The 18,422-nt window shown below is 38.6% G+C and overlaps 1 long non-coding RNA gene across 2 annotated transcripts in view; it reads left to right on the top strand.

Moving 5' to 3' along the window:
- LOC144198008 (uncharacterized) overlaps nucleotides 1–14,118 on the top strand; it is a 75,666-nt gene extending 61,548 nt beyond the window's left edge. Inside the window, exons 4-5 of one of the 2 annotated variants that reach the window (XR_013326639.1) lie at nucleotides 11,013–11,122; nucleotides 14,020–14,118. This is a non-coding gene — a long non-coding RNA (uncharacterized LOC144198008). Of the gene's footprint in view, nucleotides 1–5,487; nucleotides 5,822–11,012; nucleotides 11,123–14,019 lie in introns of those variants that run through there. The other variant, XR_013326640.1, reaches the window with a different exon arrangement.
- The last annotated feature ends 4,304 nt before the right edge of the window (nucleotides 14,119–18,422 follow it).

Genomic DNA, 18,422 nt, shown 5'->3' with positions numbered 1-18,422 from the left:
CTCCCCACAGAGTTGAGGCATTTGTTGTGAACCACTAATGAGCCCCTTATTTGACCTAAATATTCTAGTCATATGTACATGCAGCACCACTACAAGTTTGTAATCAGGAATGCGTCATGTCCTCTTTTGCTCATCACTTTCTAAGACTAATGTTTTTATTCTGTTTGTTTTACAAAGGCAGTGTCATGAAGAAATGTGTTTATGTGTAGACACCAATTATATATATATTTTTTAAATGATGGCTATAAATAAATGATCACAGACAAAATCAGTCACCAAATGCAATTGTCATACAGGATGATGTGTGCTTAGTTTTGTGTGTAATGCACACAATGACCAAAAAAAGGACTAATTTGCACGATTGAGCACGTTTCTATTATTCACGCCTCACTTGTCCACTAAATATTGAGACAAAGCGTAACATTGATTTCAGTGCAACTCTCCAAAAAAAAAAAAAAATCAATTCACGGCCCGTTTAACACACATTCACAAAGAAAGATGATTCTGTTGTTGACGGAAAGCTTTCAGTGATACGATAAAGCCAGTACCACATTAATGTGGTATAAAGTGTCAAAAGAAAGTTAATTTATGCCCTCATAATAATGCAAATTTTATTTCATACCCTCAAGATAAATCTATTAATTTCTCATGTTTTTGTAGTGGCAGAGGAGGGATATTAGGCCGTAATGGTCAAGGAGCAAAGAGGGGAAAGGCATACAGCACTAAACGAGGCCATCAAAGTGTAATCAACAGGCATTAAGGAGATGAAAGTGGAGCTCCATGTTAGATGTACATTGCACGTTTTCGGATTTTTCCGAAGGACATCTAACTGCAATCGGACACTTAGGGAAATTGAATGAAAATGTAAAATTGTTGACGAAGCAGTATTTTTTTTCTGTCTGGCTCTACAACAGCATATTGCTTTTGAAAAATTAGACACAGACTTGAGAGCACATGGCATATCCTTTGCAAGTAATCTTTATTTAGTCTGAAATTTGGCTTGTGGAGACCTACAGAGACAATGTCTGATCATTGGTTAACATTCCTATCGCATGAGACATTGTGGAAAGAGAGCTGTTAATATATGCTGCATGTAGACGTTTTTATAGTGTATATGTTCACTAAAGACTCTCTGTGGACTTAACCAGTGACCTAAACACTCTGACGCCTACGTTTTCCACATTTCAATAACAGTAGTAAAGTGTGAACTTTGAAATAGATACCCAACTGGAATATAATATTTCATTTGTAGTTTCTCCACCTTGCAGTGAAGAAATGCTTCAAATTTATGTATACAACATATTCAAGTATATGCTTGGTTTTATGTGTACTACACAGTGACAATTTTACCAATGCAAACTTCTCCTATGCATTCTTCCCTTAAATGAATTCTGGTTCATCATGCATTCTCCTCAAGATAGTCCTTCCGGCTCCAAGTTTATGTTCGGGAACAGTTGTCTGATAGCCAATCATACTGGATATTACATATTGGCTTTGGGATATGATGTTGAATTTTGCTTTAGAAATCATATTGTGTGTCCTCACTAATGCGTATGAGGATTTTTTCCCTATTTTTTTAGAACACACTCTCTAAAAAAGAAAATAACATAACAATTGTATTGAGCTGATGGATTCATATTATCACGGCAACCATTATGAGTTGCCAAAGACTATTATTGAAATTCAGCACACTCAGCTGCCTCTGGCTTTTTAAGTAAGACACCAGTCAATACTTTTGAGTGAGTGTTTGCAGGTCAAAGAGGTGAAAATCTACATTTATAGCAGAGAGGAGTTCTTTACTGGTGGTGGAGAGGTGCCAAATGCACTTATTATGAAACACACATTAATACACACACACAGAAACACGCACCATCCACCGTATACAGTACATTAGGCAAGCTTCATTTTTACAACGCAATCTTTTATGCACAAGTTACACACATTAGTACAGTCTGCTGACCAAGGTGTATGTGTGTTTCTTTTCTGTGTGGGTGAGGTAGAATTTGACTGCTTTAGAAGGGCCCTTTAGAGAAAGTGACCCCCAACAGTGAGTCTCAATAAAAGCATCACCTACATACTACATGTTATAGAGCATGTGTGAATAATATGTTTCTCTCAACTCCTTTTTTGCTTTGAGACTAAATTAAGAAGAGAGAAAAAATGCTAATTGCATATTCTTCTGGCTTGTGCAAGAGCTTTATTGTTCTCTTAAGGTTTGATTATCTCTGGTCCGAGCATTGAAATAGGATGAACTGCAATTACATTTATATTTGGAATTAAGTGGGATATAAAGATAATTGACATAGAAGATCTTTATTTTTCAGTGGCTGTTTAAGTTAGAACTCAAGTTACCTTAATTCATGAAAATGAGCTTTAGTGGTGAGTATTTTTCCTTGTTAGTTTACATGTTTTATTATTCTTGGGAGAAAAAAGAAACTAAAAAAAGGGTCATGCATGTTTTGCAGAGAAAGGCATGTTGATGTCACAGCAAGAGGCAAGCGTAGAAGTGTTGATTAATGATTTGGCATTTTGACACTTGTAAAGGACGTTTCAGGCCCTGGGTGTTGTAGTCAACTCACATTTGCCACCTGATGTATTACAGTAAACCATACATAAATTAAGAGGGGGTGTCGACACAAAAAAAAAAAAAAGTCAGTATTTGTTGTTACCAGCATATGGCTCATGCATTGCAACATATCTCCTTTGCTTTCCTTGATCGGGTTGTCAATCGTGCCCTGTGGAATGTTGCCCCATTGGCTGTGCTAGTTGCTGGATATTGGCAGGAATTGGAAAACACTGTCCATATGCGGATCCAGAGCATTTCCAACATGGTCAATGTCAAGTGAGTGTGATGGCATTACGAGAACTGGTAGATTTTCAGCTTCTAAGAGTTTTGCACAGATCTTTGCCACATGAGGGTCGTGCATTATCACGCTGCTAAATGAAGTGATGTAACAATGCCACACACGCTGTCTGCCATCTGCCCTGAACAGTGCAAACCAGTATCTATTCGTGAAAAGAACATTTCTCCTAGTTGCCAGACAACATGGAATGAGAGCATTTTTACGAGTCTGTTACAAATGTACAATGGCAAACTGGAGTCAAGTCAAGACCCCGATGAGGGCTACAAGGATGCGTGTAAATGTGCTGGACTGCATCCCAGCCAACTTCTTGGTGGGTGGGGGACACCCGAATTGGTGGCCAGCATAACATAGGGCGGTTTAATAAAGACTTTGTTGACATTGTCATTTTAACTTTAGATCTATGTATCTTTGTAAAAGCAGATTTGCATCTTGGTGAGTCTATTTATATGATGCTAGTGAAACTAATCGAATGGACAGTCAATATGACCCATTTGAAGTTAACATCCAAGTTTTTGCTAATTTAACAAAGTTCTAAAAAAGCAATTTGGGTCTTCAACTGGGGCGTGAAAAATTCATTCAAATTGCCAAAACGTCAAACTGCAAAACTCTGTGAAGTGTACTGACTCACTTTCCTAACTTGCATGCTGTTCAACACTCAAATATGAATGTCTGTCTGTCTCTGTATGTACCCTGTGAATGACTGGCAACCAGTCCAACAAATAGCGACCATGCAAATGATAAGCGGTATAGAAATGGATGCATGAATGCTTAACCATGAATAATCATTTCATCCTCTGGGCAAAACAAAATAATGAACAAGAAAGGCCTCCTCCGCAGATCACAACTGTTCGTTCAAGGCCTGGAGAACGATATTACAAATGGAGCATTTTCAGTATGGGCATGTGTTTGTCTACATATCGAGGAGTCGCTTTGAGCAAAAAGAGGGAATTAAAGTTGCTGTGAATCTTCAAAGCATTCAACAGAGGGGAGAGTACCACGCCAGGATGAAAGTGACATTAATGACAACCGCACCACAAGGCGCAGTAACACATTCGCTCCCCTCGAGCGCACACCGATATTATACATGCAACCTGCTGCATACAATGGGAACATGGTGACAGATGTTTACTAGGAGGGAGGATATGTCCCTAAAAAAATTAACTGGCGGGGAAAATGTGAGTAAGTCTCCAAGAGCCAGTTGTTTTGTTCAAGGGTGCGCACAGCTTGTGAGACAGACGGAAGTGAATAAGTCCCCATGCATCATCCTCAAAATAATTGGCATCCTCATGTTTTCTGCATAGCAAGTCACTCAGGGTAAGATGCCCACTCTCATCAGGGCATTTTAAGTGAAACACAGCAGTCAGAGCTCGTCACACCCATGCACTTTTTTTTATGAAGCTTCTTATAATGAACCTTTTCTCATCTATCTTTTATTTGAAGGCTGTGTAACTGTGGTCACCTCCCTTGTTGATTGAGCTTTGGCACGAACTCTTCTCTGATTGGATCCTTTGAGTGCCTAAAGGGAAGTTCTGCAAATAGGTCTATGATCTGATTGGAGTGTGAGACCCTGTGAGGCTGTGAGGAAGGTTGTGAGGGAGGTCAAAAGAAAAAAATGATGCTAGCTTTGGGATAGAGCAGACGGCCTTGTGGGGTCAAGCAACACACACCAAAGGTTTTAGTGTGGCTAAAGAGATGGAAATATAATTTTAGGTTAAGTTTAATGATACTGAAATGAGTGCAGGAAAAATAACTACAATTTTGATAGCTTTAAACAGCTATTTCTCTTGTTTTGTGTGTTTATTGTCTTTCCAATATATACATTACATAACATATTTCATTAGGTAGATGTCATAGGTAAATAAAGGTTCCGTATCTTAAGTTCAGAGAGGAGTTTAGTCTTGGCAAAGAACTTTACTTGTGAGCTGGTAAAAATATGTAAACTCACTTACTGGTAGAGCTAAGTGGGACGATCGATAAGTGCATTACAGCATGTGTAGCAGCCAAAACTAAAGTGGGAACAACCTTGAAAGCATAACTCCTGCCTGCTTTACATGCAGCCAAATATTCCAATTATTGTCATTTTTGTTTAGCATAAACCACACCTGCCAAATTTATTGAGAAATATGCTGCACTGCTTTAAGTATCCGCATTGTGTTACAAGATATTTACACCGACAGACAAGAAATGTATTGGTCTGTAAAAGAAATCAAATACATGTGTGATTTTTTAATCAGAAAATTGCAGTAAAATCTTTTATAAACCCAACTAGAAATACCGCAAATTAACATAATCAAATAAACATTCAGAATACGAATAAAGTTTCATTCCTACAGGTAGTATATATTCCTTTTCCTACCTGATTAAAAGCAAACTTGTGTCTTGCCAAGTTATACACAGTTACCTTAATGAGGAAAGACTATTAGTGACAAATTCCATTACAATGAATAATTTGTACATCAATCCATATTTTCTGTCAAGCCACGTTTTAAAAACAATCCCCAACACATTTCTCTTGCATCAGCTCATCCATATTAATGTTGTGTTCTGCTTGTTAATAGGCGTCCCATCAGAGAATATGAAGAAGCATGCCGTTAATGTTTTATGCCATGTTGTCATCCTACAGATAATCCGATGGATGTTTTGGAATCTATTTAAGAGATGAAGCCTTAAAAGTAAATAGATGACAACACTGTCTTGCCTGAGGATAGTTCAGAAGCAGAAACCAGCGGTCAACGTGCTCCCATAAGCGGCGGTGTTGTGTGTGTGTGTGTGTGTGTGCCTTCTCACTTTCACAGGTACCATTCACACACGCATATGACACATGGCTAAGAGTACCAGTAGATAGAAATAGAACACGTCCAGGCCTGTCATTGCTGGAGATAGTCATAATTAGAGAGGCAATGAAGATAGGAGGTGTAGAAGGAAAAATAAAAGTGGGGAAGAAGTAGAAGAGGATGAGGCAGGAGAAAGTGATGGAGTGTGTGGGAGGAATGTGGGTAGAGATGGAAAGAAAATAGGAGAGAACTGGTTGTGTGACGTCTTTTTTTTTGGCGTGGTTGTCAAAAGCAAAATGTCCAAAACAGCAGAACATGAAGTGCAAAATGTTGGGTTTTTTTGCAAATTGAAAACTCATCTTCACTATGTCTGACTAAGATTTACTAGGATGTCATATAAAGTGCTGTCATGAAAAATAGGATGGTGTTGGTTTGTTATACAGACATGGGCAATTATTTTTTTTACATTTGAATAGCCTTTTTCACTTCAGTCATTTCATGGAAATAAATATAGTTTTGAAGATATCACTGAAGCTCTACTAAAGTTTCCAATACAAACATTAAGTTTTCTTATTAAAAATAGGCTCATTCTTGCTTTTGAGTACTTCAATTGGTAAATTGGTCGAATCAATTACCACTATTTTCCGCTTAGTGATCGGGGGGAAAAAAGCACAGAAGAAACAGCACTGTAGCCAAGTGAGATTTCTTTTTTTCTGATTTGTTTGGTTGGGCTCAATGTTCTCATCCAAATGTCTGCAGTGGATATGCCAAGCTGTCCTCAGGCTGCCTGCCAGCTTACCTCTCAAAACAGTTGTCCTTCCAATAGAAATGAAAATTAATGGCCTCTATGTCTGTCCAAATGTATCCATTTTTGCTAACGGGTGGATATCATTTTGTTCCTCTGTCGACCTTTCTATTTAACCTGTATATGCACACGTTTTGACGAGCCAAGAAAGAAAATAAAACTACGTACTATATGTAAGTGTGTTGCTATAGACAGTCACACATGGTGAGAGACAAGGAAAACATACCATTCTATACCTATCCACTCAATGATTGCAAACAATGACACAACGACACCTTCCGCGTACACTCTGTGCATCAACACTTGTCACGTCTCACTTAGTATCCACAGTAGTGTAGGCCATTTTCACCTTGTCGCACTACTTTCATAGAAAATGAACCGAAGGCGAGTGAGATTGCCTCCTGTGTGTCGCGCCAATGCGGTCACAGGTCTATCCGTGTCACACGGGCAAGCTGCATCTGCCTGCCACGCGAGAAGAAAATAAAGACCGGAACTTATACCATTTCCAGAGGTCAACCTGGGGTCACAGGTGACTTTGTTGGACTTAATAGCCATACTGCACATGCGCTAGGGGATCATTTAGGGTTTTCAGCACTGCCTCTGGTGGACAGCAAGGATGAAATAGGAAAAAACTTGCAACAAAAATGGAAAAGAGTGCACACGAGCATACACACACCTATTTTTTTTCTGTCGTTACAAACTCAGCCAAACTAAAGCCCACTTTTCAGCCTACTGACAGATAATCAATGTAGAGAACAGCAGAAAATATGATAACATGAGTGAGCACAAAGACAGAGCACATTCTTCTGGATAATGCCGTATATATATATATTTATTTATATACACACACAAACATTGGTACACGCATACACTAGTAAACAAACACTGAATTTAAAGGTCATCACCAAATCTGTCTGGCTGCCAATCAATAGAAAAAAAGACCGTAAAATGTTACTACTATTTGGTGAATTTCGAGTATTTTGTTCACTGCATGCTTGTCATTTCGGATGATCATTACTAATCAAAACATTCATTTCTTAGGAAAAAAAAAAAAGGTTGGCCATTTCAGCTTAAAAGATTTTATCACGTCACAAATTGACACTATTATTTGCAGGCAAAAGTGCTTTGCCTCTGCTTCTACCCCAAAATAACTGCAAGGTTTATTGGGGTCATGTGTCACCAATGCTGAAAAGACACATGATTATCCGTGTATTTTTTTTGCATCAGTCACACGTACAGGACATACACACAGATACGAGGTAGTCTCTTGGGAAAGTCACATCTTTCTGCTTCATAATCCGTCTCCATTAGGGACAAGTGATAGGTTCTGATTAGTGGGCACTCCGGCAGTAAACATTCACACAACACATCCACAAACACACAAAAATAACACCGAAGTAAACTGTTATCAGCCCATAAAAATACCATTGAATGTATGATGATTCATAATTATTTCGGGTAAATAGAGAAAGGAAAATGAGGCTATAAACATTTCATTTTTGACCTCTTGGGTACATTTCCCATCCATTACATATACATAATGTTGATTCATGTGAATTAATGTATCGCTTGCAGAGAGTTACATTTATTTTTGTATCTTTATGAATTCAATTTGGATGTTTTACATGTGGTAGTGAGCTTTAAAGCACTATTTTTCTACAAAATGATAGTGGATCACCAGACGAAGCATGTTAAAAGCTTTAACTAGATAAACCATTCTTGAAAATCAAGAATTTATCTCAAAGAAACTCACTATGCCATCTAAATTAGAAGCTTTCACACCATTGTTTTGATAATGAAATGTCTTTAGCTTGTTTGACATTTGACTCTCTCAGGTGTGTCTCTTGTTGTATACTGATGCAAAAACCCACAACTTACTTTAATTGCATTTGATCTCAATTTATTTTTGACCACGGTGATCATTCTCTTTGAATAGATTGAAAAAAAAACACATTCTGATCAGATGTTAAAAACACTTTTGACTTTATTATCATCAGATACAGCAGACCATATGTCATACATAGAAAACAAGTAACACAACTAGTTGAAAAAAAAACCCTCCAAGGCACATCAAAAAGCAGAAAAAAATGATGACTTCAGGCAGCTAGCTATACATCTCACAACCTCACCTTTTTCACCTGAGCTATCATCCTTCAAATATTAAATATTTTGCAATCTATATACCTTCACCTTCACCCCAACCAACAACATATCTGTATTCCTCGCAGTCCTTCTTTTATTATGTATATAACCAAAAATAGAGTATTTTTTACACCAAAATCGCAGTAGAAGAGCTTCACAGAACCCATAGACAGAGTCATTGAATTTCCACTCATGTCCAGCTTTGTTCGATCCATAAGGACCTGCTCTGTTTGACATGGCTGCTGGACCACGTATGTGGCCTGTCCACACATGCACACGGCGACACAGATGGACAACTGTGTATTATTTCCCCCGAGACTTCGACTGGCACAGTTGAGTAGGAACATTGAACCAGATGCTCTTTAATCCCGTAATGAGAAAAACAGGCAAAAACATGTCGGCGCACACACACGCACACTCGCTAATCTGGGAAACATAATGCTGCTCTTTCAATCTGGGTTCTTGACCCTTGTTATAATGAGACTAAGATTCTGTCCCCTTTCTTGAAACTAATCGTGTTTAACTCATCACACACACTCACATACACACACACACACACACACACACACACACACACACACACACACACATGCAGCAGAAAGACAAATCAATTTTGTGTTTCCGACTGTTTCATTCTAACGAGAGGAGGATTGCCAAAGTGGTGAGCACTAAGATTGGCAGATGTGCCCATATACTTCATGTGGCCTACAATTGTAACACAGTCAGAGATTTGGATTGGCTTGGAATAGCAAATAGGGCATGTTTTCCATCATTATGTCCCAGTATTGGGTATTGGACAAATATTTGTGTTTCAATGTGAAGCCAGTGAATATGGATTTAATTAGTTTTCATCCTGGTAAGTGCATTTCCCTATTGTTATTAATTTGAGACCCATGGTTAGTTTAAAAAAAGGAAGAAAAAAAGCCAATGAAAGAAAATGAGTGCCCTATTCTTAGAAAAATAATTTTACCATGTTGATCTAGAGAATAGAGCAAATTTTAAGGTCAACTCCATGTATAGTAATAATAATAATTAATTCTCCGTGGGCGGCTAGGAAAACGAGTCGTGACTGGTGAGTGCTTCTGCCTCACAGTTCTGGGGTCAACGGGTTCGATTCCCGGTGGGTATTCTCTGTATGGAGTTTGCCGGTTGTCCCTGGGCTTGCATGGGTTTTCTCCAGGTACTACTGACAGCCTATCGAGCATTTTTTTTCTTGTACACCGAGCTACTATAATAATAATAATAAGTACAATTATCTATCAATGTTACTTTTTATCAAAATGCAGGGATAGTTTGCCCTGCTTTTAGGAAAAGAGCAATAAGCAACTGCTGTAAAAATAGTAATAATGGATTTGGCTCTGTCTGACCTATCCATAAGAGATTGTAAAATGTTGTTTCTCACAATGGCTTTGTCCATGCCCATGTTCATCTTTGTGATATGCTGTCTACAAGGAGTTTGACTCACCGCCAAAAGCATTTCACTAACCAAGATGTCCACTAGCCAGAGGCTGTGATGCACTCAATTTGTTAGGTCTATGCAAACCAGTAAACCAGTGTGTTAAATTCAGGAGACTTGATGACCACATCACAAAGTGATTAGAGCCTAAGGAATCTGCTCCTTGCATATTACCATTAGATATATTGCAGTTAATTTATGAGTGATATACAACCTATCGCATGGTCGATCTTTAGTTTTTTGAATAGAGCTAAAATTCTATTTAACATCTAGATACCCCAACGATTGTGTGTAATGAAAGAAAAAACTAAATTAATGCAATTCTCTTGTATGCGGACAAGATAAGCCGTAGTCAAAGTTGCCTCTTGGTAAAGAATTAGAAGCAAAGATTAAATTCCCTTCAAGGTGTCACTGTAGATGGATTATTCAATTAATGTTCATACCCCACTTAAAAGGCTAAATAAGGATAATCCTTTCAAGAGGTAAGTAATCCATAGTTAAACTTCTAAATAGGTTATGTTTGAGAAAGAAGAAACTTTGCTGTGTCCTAAAAATTAGTAATGCAAATCACTCGCTTTGTTTTGGGCCATGTTGTAAGGGGTTTACTCCTTACGGATGGAAGATGAATGAATGAATGTACTGGGCCAAACAATTGTGCCGTATGACACATGAGTGTGATGTATCCTAAGTGAACATGACAGTGAGATTGCGTAGTGATTGAACAAGGTGTATAATTACAGATGTGTCCCCAAACGCATCTTTCTCTGGCACTACTAGGTAAATACAATCAATAACACTTGTCCTTATGTGCTCTGTCACCTATGCTTTAACAAAATAATTTACAGACTGTCTTGATGTAGAAGCATACAAAGTGCACACAATCAATGCAACAGCCACACATTGTGGACTGAATGCTTTGGATTGCCACAATATATGACAGGTGATCAATACCGTAATATCTGTGTTTACAGAAGCTTCACAACTGTTTGCTTGATTCCTGATGCTCCATAAGCGAGGGCCACAAACTTGGAAAAAACATCCCTGAGAAACAAGGAATCCAAAGGCCACAGAGGCTCATGAGGTAAAAGCAGTTCTCTCAGATAAGCAGGGCTGTAACCATTAAGGCACTTTCAAACCATTTAAAGAACCTTTAAATCGATCCTGAAACATACGAGGGTGCCGATGTAGCAACTTTAAAACTGACATGATGTGATCCTACCTCCTGGTCTTTGTCAGGACAAGTGCTGTTGAATTTTCTAAAAGCTGTACACCTGAAATACTTTTTGGGCTAGACAAGAAATCAAGGCTCTGCAATAATCAATACGACTGGTGATAAAAGACTGCATTAGATTTTCCATGTCGACGAGAAAATGGGCCTTCACTGGCAATGTTATACAAAATACTATTATGTATTTTATTTTTTTCAGTCAAAATATTATGCCCAGGTTTCTTACCTGTGAACGATTAAAAGAGAGTGAGATTAATATAGGGATTTAATATCAATAATTTACATGGCAACCCTCTAAATATAACAAATTGACAGATTTACATTCTATTTGATAAGTCCTCTTATGCATGCATAAAGCTTTCCATGTAAATTTGATGTTCCTTGTAATGTGTGACAGTTGGTAAAGTAGGTAACATTAGCTTTGTTCCTGTGGGTCTAAAACAATATAATGCCTATAAATGTATGGAAACTATTGCCTGGTGTGCTGGGATTCCCCTTCCTTATTTAGAGACACATATTAACATAAACTTACACATTCCCATACTGCACAAAACTCCAAATTCAGCGACATTGGATTGTGCTCTGTATTTCTAAAAGCCTCACGCTTCCAGTGATTTGAGCTAATCTTTTTATATCCTCAACACTTTTCTTAATCTATACCAGCCATCTAAACCCAAGGATTTGTCCTGTGATGGCCATTCTAGCCATAAACCTTAAGCTCAAAACTCTGTATCCATGTGTAATATTTCCATCAACAAGACATTTAAACAAAAATGAGGAATTATTTTACTTTATATTGATTTTTTTTTCAACTTCTCCCTCTACCCTTTGTTCTTACTTTTTACTCAGGCCAAGTTGCCAATTTAAGCATACATGGCCACAATATGGCCTTACTTCCACCACTATCTCCTTTCTCAATCCCTCCATCTTTTCATTTTCCCAAAGTTCGTACCTGTTTATCCCCTCTCTCCCCCCTTTTTATCCCTTTAAGAGAGAGATTGTGTTCCCTTCATGTCACCTCCCACCTCCCTTCCCATCTCAATCTTTCCTCTTGACCTTTGTGAAGGACAAAGCAGCTCAGAGCAGAAAACTTTATCTATCTATCTTTGAAAAATGTCTACCAAAAAAACCTCAGAAAGTTTAGTCTGATCCTCATTTAAACCGATGGAGGAATGAACAAAGTCGGCTTGAAGTCATACCGTATACGTATAGATATTTGTGTATTTTTTAAAGAGATAAACATGTAAACATTGAAAGGACAGAGAGGCAAAAGTAAAAGGGCGACGATCCACAGTTGGTTTGAGGGCCATAGTTTGGACACCACTGCACTAGACTTTTCAATTAAGGTTTAAAATGAAATATTCAAAGTTTCCGGGCAGTGATTTTATCCCCATGAGTCAGTGTTTCACTTCCAACGAACCCTACTGTGATTGGCACTTTTTGGTACCTTAACAAAAAAAAAGTACTATTGGAATCATATGTGATGCTCCACTTATAATCAATTCGTTAAAAGAAATTCATGATGAAAGGTCTGCTTAAATTGAAATGTCAAACAGTGACATTTTTAAAGGCTTGAAAAACAGTCCCATAACAACCTGTGAAAAGTAAGTGAGGCGAGTAAGCCACTGAAAGCCAAAGTGAAGGTTTACTAGCTCCACAAAAACAAGAAGACAGCAGGCGACTGTAAATATTGAAAAATGATCTGAAGGCTTGTGAATCTTTAAGAGGACAAGGAGATTGCGTGAGGTAGCTTGCAAGGAATTCCTCCGTAAACAAAATAAATCAACCATTACCTCCATTACACGCACAAGCTGCAAGACTAATTTGCATTGCGCTGCCCACTCTATGACAGTAGCAGTTTCACTAACTACACTTACTAAATGCGGCAGGCGGCTCCTTCAGGCCAACAATGTGAGCTGTAGTGTGTATGTTTAAAGAATAAAAGCAGCAACATTATCACTGTCTCATTCCCTTGTGCAAACCTCCATTGGAATGGAGAGGAAAGAAAGAAGACTGGTACCCACCCTCACCTCTTACTTCAGTAGGTCAACAGCATCTTTATTCCAGAAATCAGCCCAGTTAATAATTTACTGGCCTTCATCAATATTTCAATCCAAATAAACCTTATTTCTGTCCTGCCTGTAAGACTAAATCTTTAATGGACAACGGAAGTCTTGACAACAATAGGCGAGAGTTGAAGCCTATATGTGAATTGAGATGGTATATCACGACAAGAATGGCAATTTTTGACATTTTGATTGAACTATATTCCTCAAGTTTCCTGATGGTGTAGTGCAAGGGTGTCAAACTCATTTTTTGTTGCGGGCCACGTTGTAATTTCGATTTCATCTGGACGGTCAATATGTCTGCCAACTAGGATGCTAAAAATTAATTGAATAATAAATTGACAGCTTTTGCTGATCGATAGATCATTTTTGGACATTCAAATTTGTACAAATTGTCTGCAATTATTGATTTAAAATGAGAAAACACAGGAAATATTCCCCATACATCTATAGAATCTGAATTTTATCATAAGACAGAAAGTCGGCATTTATGATTTACTTTCCCGGGCCACACAAAATGATGTGGCGGGCCAGATTTGGACCCCGGGCCACCACTTTGACACAGGTGGTGAAGTGAGTGATTCATTCGCCTGACTTCAGTATGGGTAGAGCGGGATTGATCCTTGTTGAGTGGAGCTATGATTACGAGTGTAAATGGTTGTCTGTTTCTGTGTGTGCCCTAAGACTGGCTGGCGACCAGTCAATTGTGAGGACCGCCTTCCACCCAAAGTCAACTGGGATAGACTCCAGACCCCTGCAACCCTGACCAGGATAAGAGGTGGGTGTCTATATCTTTTTAACTGGCTTGAGCAGTCACGTTTTAGCAAGATACTGAACCACCCAGTTAATCCTAAAGTAGGCAAATGAGGAATAAATGTTAACGAACATAGAATACCTTCAGGAAGTGTTCTGAAAGAGAAATCTCATTAATAATTTGCCACTGTTAAGTGCACACATTAAGGATTAAGATTTATATTTAAGAAACTGTTTAAAATTTGTGCTCAGTGCATCTATTCACCTATTGATTTTTTTAATGAATTTTTTATTCCCCATTTGCAAAACTGTGCTGGACCTCAGCTAAGGTAACAGTCAAGGTACACATTGTACTTAGTTACTCCATTCCATTTTATTGTAGAGCATATATATTATATTAAAAATGTATTAGGGAAGGTAGTCTCTTTTTATGGCGAAAAACCAATGAAGTAATGAAGTTACGTACATTAAGGCCTGATCTTTTGGAGTGGGTGACTCTGAATGTATAAGCTCTGGCTTGCTTTCTTTGATTATTTCGAATGACATTGGATTTTAGTTTCTTATTCTTTAAGTTCTCCGTTGTCCCTACAAGCAAAGATGATTACAAACAATAAAAACACACACCACCCCTCTATTATTCCAGCCTCTTTCGACGTCTATTATTTCAGACAAAAGCATAAATGTCCTTACTGACCAGACAGCCTGAGTGATTTTTACTGGCAAAATGATAGCTTTCATTTGAAGGCGGCTCATTTAAACTGAAATATAAAATTGACACCAAAGACATCTGATGCATTTACACTGACATCATTGACATGTAAATCCAAATGGACAGAGGTGGCAGATGAAAGGACAGCGACGGAAGGAAGAAAAGTGTGGAAAAAAAGAACGGAACTCAATGTCACACAAAAGCCTTGGAGGTTTGAATGGCTATAATTTCCCTCATTGTCTTTCTCCTCCAATTGAAATGAATCTCAGGGTGTTCAGATAGACAGATTCTTGGATGAGCCCTCTGTACCCTGCGAGAATATCTCACACTCGTACTCTCCTTGTCATTCGTACGCAATTTAGTCGGACGGGATGCCGAAAATGGCGTCGTCGCTGCCGCCACCGTGTCACCTTCCGCGCTCCAATGGCACGGTACGACACCGTATGAGTGATGGCAGCCGGCAACTAGCTTCCGTTGGGATCTAATCAAATGTGGAGGGGCCCACGTGGCGTCGGACCAATAGAGAAGCACACTATAACAGAGCTGCTCAAGGGAAACTCATCTATCAAGCGTGGAGCGCCAGGCTGCTGCTCACAAAGATGGAGTGCGAGCTGACGGGCTCCTGAGAATGTGTGCTCACTTCAACACGCGTGCACGCACACAGAAAGATGCGCTGATATCCGCTCTTTAAGATAACCAATTGGATATCTGACAAGAGTGTTTACACAGTGTTTTGAAGGTCGATGATGACTTTATTGAAGCTGCTGTTACTCCTGCGCTGCTCTATCTTCTTTTTCTTATTGTACTTTTTGGGAAAACTTGTTGCTAGGTAGCGTAACCCAAAGCTCAATCATCTTTACTCAAAAGGCCAATTGACATATCAGCATTTCTCTGTCACTTGAGTACATAGTGAAAAATAAATAATTAAATGCCCATGCAGTCTTAATAGCTATGTGAGATTTAGTTCCTTTAAAAAATAAACACTTTGGCTTCTCGAATAATTCCTTCGTGCGGACAGCGTTCTGGAATAGATTGGGAAATTAGAAGGGGTCCCCCATGGTTTTGGCTACTGTGTTTGTGTTTTGCTGTTCTGTACCCGTGGGTTCATTCATTTCCTGGCTCACGTCACAGGGGCCAAGGGTTCAAGTCCCCCATTGGACAAAATGTAAATCGCATACAAGCTTGGAATATTGTGTAGTACTGATTTTCTCTTTCAAGGATGCATATACATATATAATTGATTTTAAAAAGGGCTTAAAAAAGACACTGATGAGGTTTTTTAGCCACATCTTACCAGTTAGTGTTAGTTACATGTAAAAGCGTATCGACTAAAAATGGTAATCTAACTTGTTGCCCCATGTAGTTTAGGACTTGGAAATGAAGTACTACTTCATGATAAAATTGGGTATGTATGATTGACACCTGAAAAATTAGCTCCATAAAAGTTTTGCATTACAAGTATAAATGGGTGGATTCAATCTCCTTTGGAATAGAAAAAAAAAAAATGTTGGAATAACATTCAAGTGGATTCACCATGTCATGGAAAATTATAATGCATTTATAAGCAATCTAGTCTAGGCAATCTTTTTCAAGTGGACTGTTTATATAATGCAAATACAAAAATGCATGTTTCTGGGAACATATCATAGCAACTGTCCGTCATCTGAAAAATAAAAACTCAGCAGTGATTAGAGAGACATATGAGAGCAAATGGTACTTTGAGTTCAAATAAAGATAGGGTTTAGTAATTGTGTTTGTGTGAACATCATACCTGTGAGGTTGCTACCTAATCATAGTTGAGGTGCGATTTTTATCATTTTATCTTCTGAGCCTGCACGTCTCTACTGACCTCTTGGTTATTGCTGCTGTCTGAGATGTGTCAGGGCCGTGCCACTCAAATGTTTTCCTTGCAAATTTGTGCTTTGCTTGGCGTTTGGTTAAAAAAAAAAGGGAATATATAAAGGGTGGTAGGCTGAAAAGTGAGGGAAGGAATTATAGGAGGATTTGGAAAATAAGAGGTTGACTTGAGATCGGAGAAATTAATTCCGGGTAGAGAAGAGCACAGAGTAAATTACAGACAGGCTGGATTTTTGTGCCAAGGGAACATTTGGCCAACTTTCTCCTTGTGGGTGACACACATGGGCATCTGTCCACGTCAAAGTCACACTGTGCGTGTGTGTGTATGTTTATGTACGTGCACGTGAGACTTACATGTGGTCACTGGAGTTTAGAGATTACAGTCAGAGGTGAGCCAAACTGACAAGTGTTGACATCCAAATGACATGATTTATTTCTGTTTTCAACCTAATACCCTTTCCTAACACTTTAATACACACACTCAAACACAGTTGGAGTGCAGCTGCATTGATATAAAAGCTGTCAATCTCTCCACCTGTTGTCAGGCTCCTTCCATCTTCATGTTGACATAATGACAGGTTTCTGTCCATAAACACACAAACACACTGATGAATCATTAGGGGGAAAAAATGAAATCATGATTTCGTCACTATACTTCTAGTGTTTATTTTATCTATGTAAATTAGCTCTCATTTACATTATCATATCAGACCATGCAATACATGCTGCTCCCCTAAACTTAATTCAAATGGTGCTGATATTATTCCACAAAGTCTAAAAATATGAGAACAAGTCAGGGAAAAGTTTGAAGCTTGACAGGCCAAGTCTCCTCTTACATGAGGTTTGAGACCTGAACATATTCTGAACTAGAATAAAGGGCTGAAACAATAAGTCAGCATTACATCAGTGGTCAAGCTTGTGTGTTGCCTAACCAGTGTTGCGAGCTCTTTGCATCAGATCTAAATAGATGGGGGGCTTTTGTCCAACCAGTCTTCCATCTGTTAATGGAAGAAGACAGCTATTTTTTGGCCATAGTGTAACACTGCTCTCTACTGGAATTAAAGTTGCAGGCCACTGTCAGCTTCAGTGTGCAGTGGGAATTTCAGAAAGGACCTGTTTAATGCAAGGAATGATCAATTGACCAATTTCAGGGGTACTTTAAAACAAAAACAAAAATTCACATTCATAGCAATGGGGAATTTTGACTTTCCAATGACGTATAATTCATGCTTGGGGATTGTGGGAAGAAACCTTGACCTCACAATGGCTGGGATAGGCTCCAACATCCCTGCAACCCTAGTGAGGTTAAGTGGTATAGAAAATGAATGAATGAGCTATATTACAAGAAAACGGTAACTTTTGTTAATCTGAACAAAAGTGAAGGGTACTAGTTGGCATCAACCTTGGCCACAAAGGAAACAGCTTGAGGGGTGTAAATTAAATATTGCTGCAGACTTGCTGGTGTGAGCGAAAGATGTCTGCAAGCACCCCCATAGGAAGTGAATAATTAAAAGGGCTAGTGAACGAAGCTGGGTACGAAGCTTGGTGTTTCATTACCCCAGCTTCACTCAGCATAGGTATTCAGCGTTAGATAACCCTATCTGTCCTCATGGAAAGCTGACTACTTTAGATGATTACACCATCTGATACCTACTACTGAATCCTCAGCATGGTAGCAATTTCAGAGTCTGTAGGTTGGATATCTATATTTGTTCAGTTTAACTTTGTTTTTATCTCTATTAAGCGAAGGGATTGACAAATGTCACAA

This window comes from Stigmatopora nigra, chromosome 6 (assembly GCF_051989575.1).
Source record: "Stigmatopora nigra isolate UIUO_SnigA chromosome 6, RoL_Snig_1.1, whole genome shotgun sequence".
NCBI classification, from domain to species: Eukaryota; Metazoa; Chordata; class Actinopteri; order Syngnathiformes; family Syngnathidae; genus Stigmatopora; species Stigmatopora nigra.
This window is presented reverse-complemented; position numbering and strand designations above follow the sequence as displayed.